This window comes from Planococcus citri, chromosome 4, assembly GCF_950023065.1.
Source record: "Planococcus citri chromosome 4, ihPlaCitr1.1, whole genome shotgun sequence".
Lineage (NCBI taxonomy): Eukaryota > Metazoa > Arthropoda > Insecta > Hemiptera > Pseudococcidae > Planococcus > Planococcus citri.
Genome location: NC_088680.1, coordinates 7,122,783 through 7,130,213, shown reverse-complemented (window position 1 = coordinate 7,130,213; position 7,431 = coordinate 7,122,783). Strand labels below are relative to the sequence as shown.

Genomic DNA, 7,431 nt, shown 5'->3' with positions numbered 1-7,431 from the left:
AAAAGGAAAATTACCTGAGCGAGGGCGAAAACATTGAAAATTTATTATTCGAGATGGTTTTTGGTAATAATTTGATTTATCCCGCTTACACAATTTTTTCGCAACTTTCTCAGTTCTCAAATTTTCCAAGTTTTTCCAACACCCAATTTTCCCCAAAATTCTCAATTTTTGCCTAAATTTTTCTGTAATGAAGGGGAGGGGGCATTTGACAAAATCAAGTCGTAGGAGCGTGATAGAGTAAGTCGTCGTCGATCGAAATTCAATCGTTGAAATGAATTTTCTTGGTTTCTGGCGAATTTTTGAAAATCCAGTTTGTATGGGAGAAAATCGCCAAATTGGCCTCTAGAATCATAGAAATTTTAAATTTGGTATTGTACCTTATTTTGGACCCACTGAATTTATTGGAAACGATTTCGAATTTTTTAAAATCAAATTTCAGCGTTCTAGACCAATTTCATGGCATTTTGAGTTTTTTTGCATTTTTGGCTCAAATTTCATTTTTAAAAATTTATCAAATATCGAAAAATCCACTTTGGCTCTTGAAATTTTGACTAATCGAGTATTTTTGTATGTTCTTTTGATTTGGCAGTGTTCGGTTCAAACATTTTTTCGCCAGTCAGGATACTCTCTTGATCTTGCAAAAGGAATTCCGCCTCTGTTGATTAGGGAATAATTTTCACTATCTTGGTTTATAACATATTTTGAGTATACTTACCTAATATAAGGATCTGGAGAAATTTTCTTTTAGGATCGAATAATGCGAATAAAACACCAAGTGCCTAGATACACTCTTTTATCATTTTTGAGCAATTTTTTTTTTTTTTAATGCAATACTGCTGAACTCTTTTTGTGCTGCGTGATTTTTAGAATTAAAAGAAAATAAATGAACGATTTAAGGGAGAGAAGAATCAATGTATTTAAGAAAAAAGAAACACGTATTAGATTATTTTATACCTATTAATGACAGAATGAACTAAAAGGAGTAAGTGTACTCCAGAAAAAAAGAAGAAAAACATTAGAATTTTTTGTCTTACATTCAAGAAGGATGGATTTTCAATGGATTTTTATTTTTTATCACCATGTACAGAATCTGCTACAGAACCAAGGCCTGCTGGATTTCCTCCGAATGCTTCGTCTTGTTTCGGGTTTACTTGTCCTGATTGGCCATCTTCTGGTTTTTCTTCTTGCGATATTTGCTGCTCTTGGGATGGTCTGAACATTAACACAATCAACAGCGTTATGCCGAATAAGTGAACGAATTTCATTTTTGGGTATACAATTTTTTCAGAAATATAATTGTTTGTTTCGCAAAGATGAACTGTTTTTTTTCGACTAGACGAAACACATACGATCGAATTATGTACTGAGTGAAGACTAAAAGACACCTCACGATGTACTCTGATTTTATAGTCAGTAGAATGCTTTCGGTAAATGGTTATACTTATCTAAAAATAAAGTGGTTCCTTATCCCTGATTTCATTTTTAAAAGTACCTATCCATATCTTAATTTAAAAGGTTTATTTTAGATGATGAATGCCCATTTAGTTAAAAGTCTTGCTAATTGCCCTCGTGTGACGAAATATATTAAGTGAGGATTTGAGCTATCTACTTAAGTGCATTTGTTATGAAAATACACATTAAGTGATTATTCAATGAGGTCATGTCGTGACCTATTTTGAGAGTAAATCATGGGTTCAATGTTACCTGAGAAATCAAATTATTTGTGTGCATGAGTGAGTGTGATTATTTTAAACCAAGTTTGAATTGTTAAGTACTAACAGTGATCAAAAATTCTGTAAAATCTGTAAAATTGACGTTACACTGAACATTCAAACCTCACTTTGATAAAAAATGAAACATTTTAGAACGATTTGTTGAAATCTTTCGATTGTATGGTGTTTTTTTTTTTGGATGGGAGAGAATGGTAAAAATAAATTGAACGATTCCAAACGAACGAGTGATTGTATTTAAGAAAAATTATCGATAGGCATGCTCATAAAAATCAGGTATAACTGAGGAGAAAGCAATATTCACAGAGTTATATTTAAATATTTTTCAATTCAATATTTTCTAACATACATACAAATTATTTCTCGTTATGTGGCATATTTAAAATTGGAGAAAATAAATTTAAAAAAATCATTGATGGGTGTACTACATACTTCTGTGGTCAAGTGTACCAATTGTGATGAAGAGAAGAAAAAAAATCATCTTACGTTCCAGAAATATTTTTATCGCGTTTTATTTTCTGCCCATGGGCAAACCTCCACTGCCACCTTCATCTTCTTGGTTTTCTCCTTCTTCCGGGGTTTCTTGTTGTTGTTGTTGATCTTCTTCGCCTTCTCGATTTTCACAACCTTCTTGCTGTTCTCCCGATCTCTGCTCTCCTTCACCATATTGTTCATTTTGTTGCCCTTCTTGCTCTCGTTCTTCTTCTCCTTCGCATTGGTGGTTAGCCTGTGTTACTTGGCTGAAAGCGAACACGACGAACAAAGTGATACCGAACACGAAAACAAATTTCATTTTTGATACGAATTTTTGTTTTTCCGCTTATTTGCAAAAAAGTGATTTATTTTTTTGTAAGTGAACTAAAAACACAACGATCGAAAGATGTGCTGAGTGGAAACTAGTGTAAAATTGACGATCTGTTCTGCTTTTATAGTCGGAATGCCTTTCGGTGCATGTATGAAAAAATGACGTGGTTCTTTTTTCTTGGCTTGTATTATTTTATTTCAAAATTTCATTCGAGATAAATGTCCATGTCCATTTAGTTTGCTATTTTTGTTAATTGCTTGTATGTATGTGACGAAGTGTTGAGTGATGATTCGTAGTGTAGTAGGCACTAATGTAGGAAAATTACCTGGGTGCATTCTCGTGATGAAGATAAGGTGGCTAATGAGGTCACAAGGTGAACTACTTTGAAAGTAATGGATTCTATTTCACTCGAAAAATCAACCTGCGAATGCACGAGTGGCTGAGATTATTTTTAATTAGTTGTGAAGTGTGAAAAATCGTGTGTTTTATTTTAATGAATTACAATTCTAAGTGTTTCTGTTTTCTAAATTGGCCGTTTGATCGATTGGAAGAGGCATCCTTACGTTATTTTTGGGAGTAAAATAGGTGAAAATTTTGAGATCAGGTGTTGAATCCTTCATACTCACTTATGCCATGCCATATTTTTAAAACGTTCAGAGTGGTTCAGAAAAAAATTTCCTTGCGAAAGATTTTACACACATTCCTGGTAAATTACCAGTATTTTTTTTGGTAATTTAGGTATGTACCACAGTGAAAATTTCTGGTAGTTTGCTGGTCTTTTCTTGTAAATTAACTGAAAATTTCCATTTTCTAATAAGTTTCTGGTAATTACTAGTAAATTATGGAAAAATAACTCCAAATTTCGTGTAAATTATTTTGCCATTTTTGATAAGTTTTTGGAAATTACCGGAAATGGGCAAATTACGGGTAAATTACAGGTAATTTTTGGGTAAATTACAGGTAATTTCTGGGTAAATTTCAGATAATTTTTGGGAAAATTAGAAGTGATTTCCGGGTAAATTACAGGTAGTTTCCGGGTGAATTACAGGTAATTTCCGGGTAAATTACAGGTAATTTCCAAGTAAATTACCGGTAATCTTTGGGTAAATTAAAGGTAACTTTTGGGTAAATTACAGGTAACTTTTGGGTAAATTACAGGTAACTTTTGGGTAAATTACATGGTAATTTTTGGGTAAATTACAGGTAATTTCCGGGTAAATTACAGGTAATTTCCGGGTAAATTACAGGTAACTTTTGGGTAAATCACAGGTAATTTTTGGGCAAATTACAGGTAATTTTTGGGCAAATTACAGGTAATTTTTGGGCAAATTACAGGTAATTTTTGGGTAAATTACAGGTAATTTTCGGGTGAAATACCGGTAATTTTCGAGTAAAATACGGGTAGTTTTTTTGGTAAATTACAGGTAATTTCTGGGAAATAACAGGTAATTTTGGGGTAAGTTGCAGGTAATTCCCGGGTGAACTATAGGTAATTTTTGGGTAAATTATAAGTAATTTTTGGGTAAATTACAGGTGATGTTTGGGTAAATTACGGGTAATTTCCGGGTAAATTACAGGTAATTTCTGATAAATTTGTGCCAAGTACCATAATGATGTTTGATTTTTTCGATTCGATCATCTCTTTTCCTCCTCAAAGTCGCCAAATTTTGATCGAATGTAGCAGATTTCCGGTTAAATTACAAGTAATTTCCAGGTGAATTACATGTAATTTTTGGGTAAATTACAGGTAATTGTTAGGTAAATAACAGGTCATTTCCGGGTAAATTACAAGTAATTTCCGGGTAAATTACAGGTAATTTCCGTGTAAATTACAGTTATTCTTTGGGTAAATTACAGGTAATTTCCGGGTAAATTACAGTTATTCTTTGGGTAAATTACAGTTATTCTTTGGGTAAATTACAGTTATTCTTTGGGGAAATTACAGGTACCTAACTTGTGGGTAAATTACAGGTAATTCTTGGGTAAATTACAGGTAATCTTTGGGTAAATTACAGGTAATTTTCGGGTGAAATACGGGTAATTTCTGGGTGAAATACAGGTAATTTTTGAGTAAAATACGGGTTGTTTTTTTTGGTAAATTACAGGCAATTTCTGGGTAAATTACAGGCAATTTCTGGGTAAATAACAGGTAATTTTCGGGTAAGTTGCAGGTAATTCCCGGGTAAATGATAGGTAATTTTTGGGTAAATTACAGGTGATGTTTGGGTAAATTACGGGTAATTTCTGGGTAAATTCCGGGTCATTTCCGGGTGAATTACAGGTAATTTTTGGGTAATTTCTGGGTAAATTACAGGTAATTTTTGGGTAATTTCTGGGTAAATTACAGGTAATTGTTCGGTGAATTACAGGTAATTTCTGGGTAATTTACTAGTAATTTCTGGTAAATTGGTGCCAAGTACCAAAATGATGTTTGATTTATTCGATTCGATCATCTCTTTCCCCCCTCAATGTCGCCGGATTTTGATCAAATCTGGCAGAGATTTTCATTTCGAGTTGAGAGTTACTTCGAAAAATTTTTAGTTTCGGAGGTGCCCCTGCAGGTAAGAAATGCGCTCTCGAAGGGGAAATTTTCGATACCTATTTAAAATTTTGAGTCTATCTATGCTATAAGCAAGTAGGTATGTATTTCTACATGTTGAAATTCAAGAATACTTTTAGGGTTCTACTAAACGATTAAGAAATTGCAAATTGCTCATTTTTGAATGAGTTCGTCTTTTGAAAAATGTTTTCTTCGAAAATATTATTTCGAATTGATTCTGTCAAACTATAAAAATATTTTGAAGCGCAGTAGTGCCAATTTTTTTGGTAATTTATTGCCAGTGATTTTTTTGAAAATGCCTCCCCCCACTTGAGAGCACATTTCTCGCCTCCAGTGGCATGGCACCTCTGGAACTAAATTTTTTTTGAGTCATTCAACTCAAAACGAAAGTCTGATTTTTTTCCTCAAAATCCGACCACTTTGGGGGGGGGGCAATCCACCCTAATACCTGCTTATGATAGGCCTCATCGTATTGAGTTTTTTCAGAGTTTATCGAATATGAAGAGCATCAATAAACTAATAATTTTTGGTATAGTTCGTGAAACACACCTACCTACATATTCGAATATTGTACAGTTACTAAAAAGTATTTTGATTTTAAAGCAGATGATATGTACTTACTTTGAAGAACTTTTATGAAATCTTTTGACTGCTTAAATGATTTTTTCGTGAACTTTTAGACAAATTTTCTTGAGGTTTTTGAGAAGTCAAGAACATTGCTGTGAACTTTAAGGAAATCCTTACTTTCAACAGGTTTTATTACATTTTTGCGAAATTCTCTCAACTTTTTTTTCGAGCGTTTTGGAAACGTTTCTCGAGGATATGATGACGAGGTTCATATCTGGTGGTGGAAATGTTAAGAAACGATCTATGGATCGAATTCACATTTGTGATAACTTCACTAATTCTAAGAAATGTTTTCGCAAAAGGTTTGAATTTTCCATGTTAAAAAAAAAATACAATTTATTTGGTATTTTTCATCAGTACAGACGTCGGAAAAAGTTCCGCAGTGATTTCTTGTTTAAATACGTATTGAACTGTATGTATTTATTATTGGATATGATAATTAAAATAATACAATCAAGAATTTTCAATTTTCTCTCGATTTTACCCATTTTTTGAAAAATTTTTGATGAATGTGAAACTCTTTTTATTCATCTAAAAAATAAGTTGGAAACACCGGAAATTATTTGAGAAATTCGTATGTGGAATTGTAGAAAGTACCTAACAATCTAATAGGTAGCATTCTAAGTGATCGTGTGAAAATGATACGTGAAAGATGAATGCTATAGATTTAAGTAATAAATAAACTTAAGTACCTATGTTATGTATCTGTACCTATATAACTGAAGTATACATAGTACATCTTATAGTACAAAGGTACACTAATTTTAAAAAAAATATTATAAAAATACAATGACCTGCTGAAATAATGTCGATTTGCAACTTGCCATTTCTTCAATTCGATTGACATATTGTGCATTCACCATTTCTGCATTATCTTCTATTGTTATTGTTATTAAAGTTGGGAAAATTATATCCATTATTCTTCTTATCTTTAGATGAGCTGGAATCGTCGCCATCTTTCTTTCCTGAATCCGAATCTTTATCTGATTTTCCGCTATCTGTTTCGTCTGGAGTTGTTTTTTCAGCCGGAAGCGATTTCACTCCGATGCTCATCACCAAAGTAACCAATAAGATCATACCGAACAAGTGAATTCGATTCATTTTGAATAATTAATTTATGTTGTAATTGGACGACTTGCTACTGCCAACTTTTCTTCAAAATTTCGTTTGGAAATTTTATATCGCAGCGAACTTCTTTTATACTTGTCCTACCTATAGGTATTTTTGAATACTAGAATTTAAGTACGAGTTATTTCCCTTGCGATGGCCTAGAATAATGCATTGAAAAAATAAAACGCGATTTCGTAATAATTTCTTGTCATAAATATTCGTTTGCTGGTGGCGTATTTAATTGATAAGGTTGTGAGTTTTTTTAAGTTTTATTTTCATTTTTTATTTTTACTTGCGTAATTAAATGCAATAGGTAATATACACGTACGAGTATGTAGTAACGATGGAATAATTCTCGTTGATAAGAGTTTTATAACATGAAATATGTGGTAACCACCTGCTTGTATGTAGGTAGATAATTTTGAGGTTGATGTTTGACCTGTCTGAATCATATGCCAATCTACCAACTCATGTTTTTTAGCTATGTAGCTAATTAGCTACCTATCGAATTGTTTGAAATGTGTGAAAAGAAAGAGAGAGAGTGTGTACAAAGTTAGATTTTATTACTTAAATTTTTTTTTTTTTTTTTTGAATTCGAA

At 32.4% G+C, this 7,431-nt stretch overlaps 1 long non-coding RNA gene across 2 annotated transcripts; it reads left to right on the top strand.

The window, feature by feature from the left end:
- The first annotated feature begins 897 nt into the window (after positions 1-897).
- On the top strand, positions 898-7,033 carry LOC135845966 (uncharacterized). 2 transcript variants are annotated; one of them, XR_010558866.1, is made up of 2 exons: positions 898-3,241; positions 6,658-7,033. It is a non-coding gene; the product is annotated as an uncharacterized LOC135845966 (long non-coding RNA). The 2 variants fall into 2 exon arrangements; XR_010558865.1 differs by having other exon boundaries at positions 898-3,273.
- Positions 7,034-7,431: the final 398 nt, after the last annotated feature.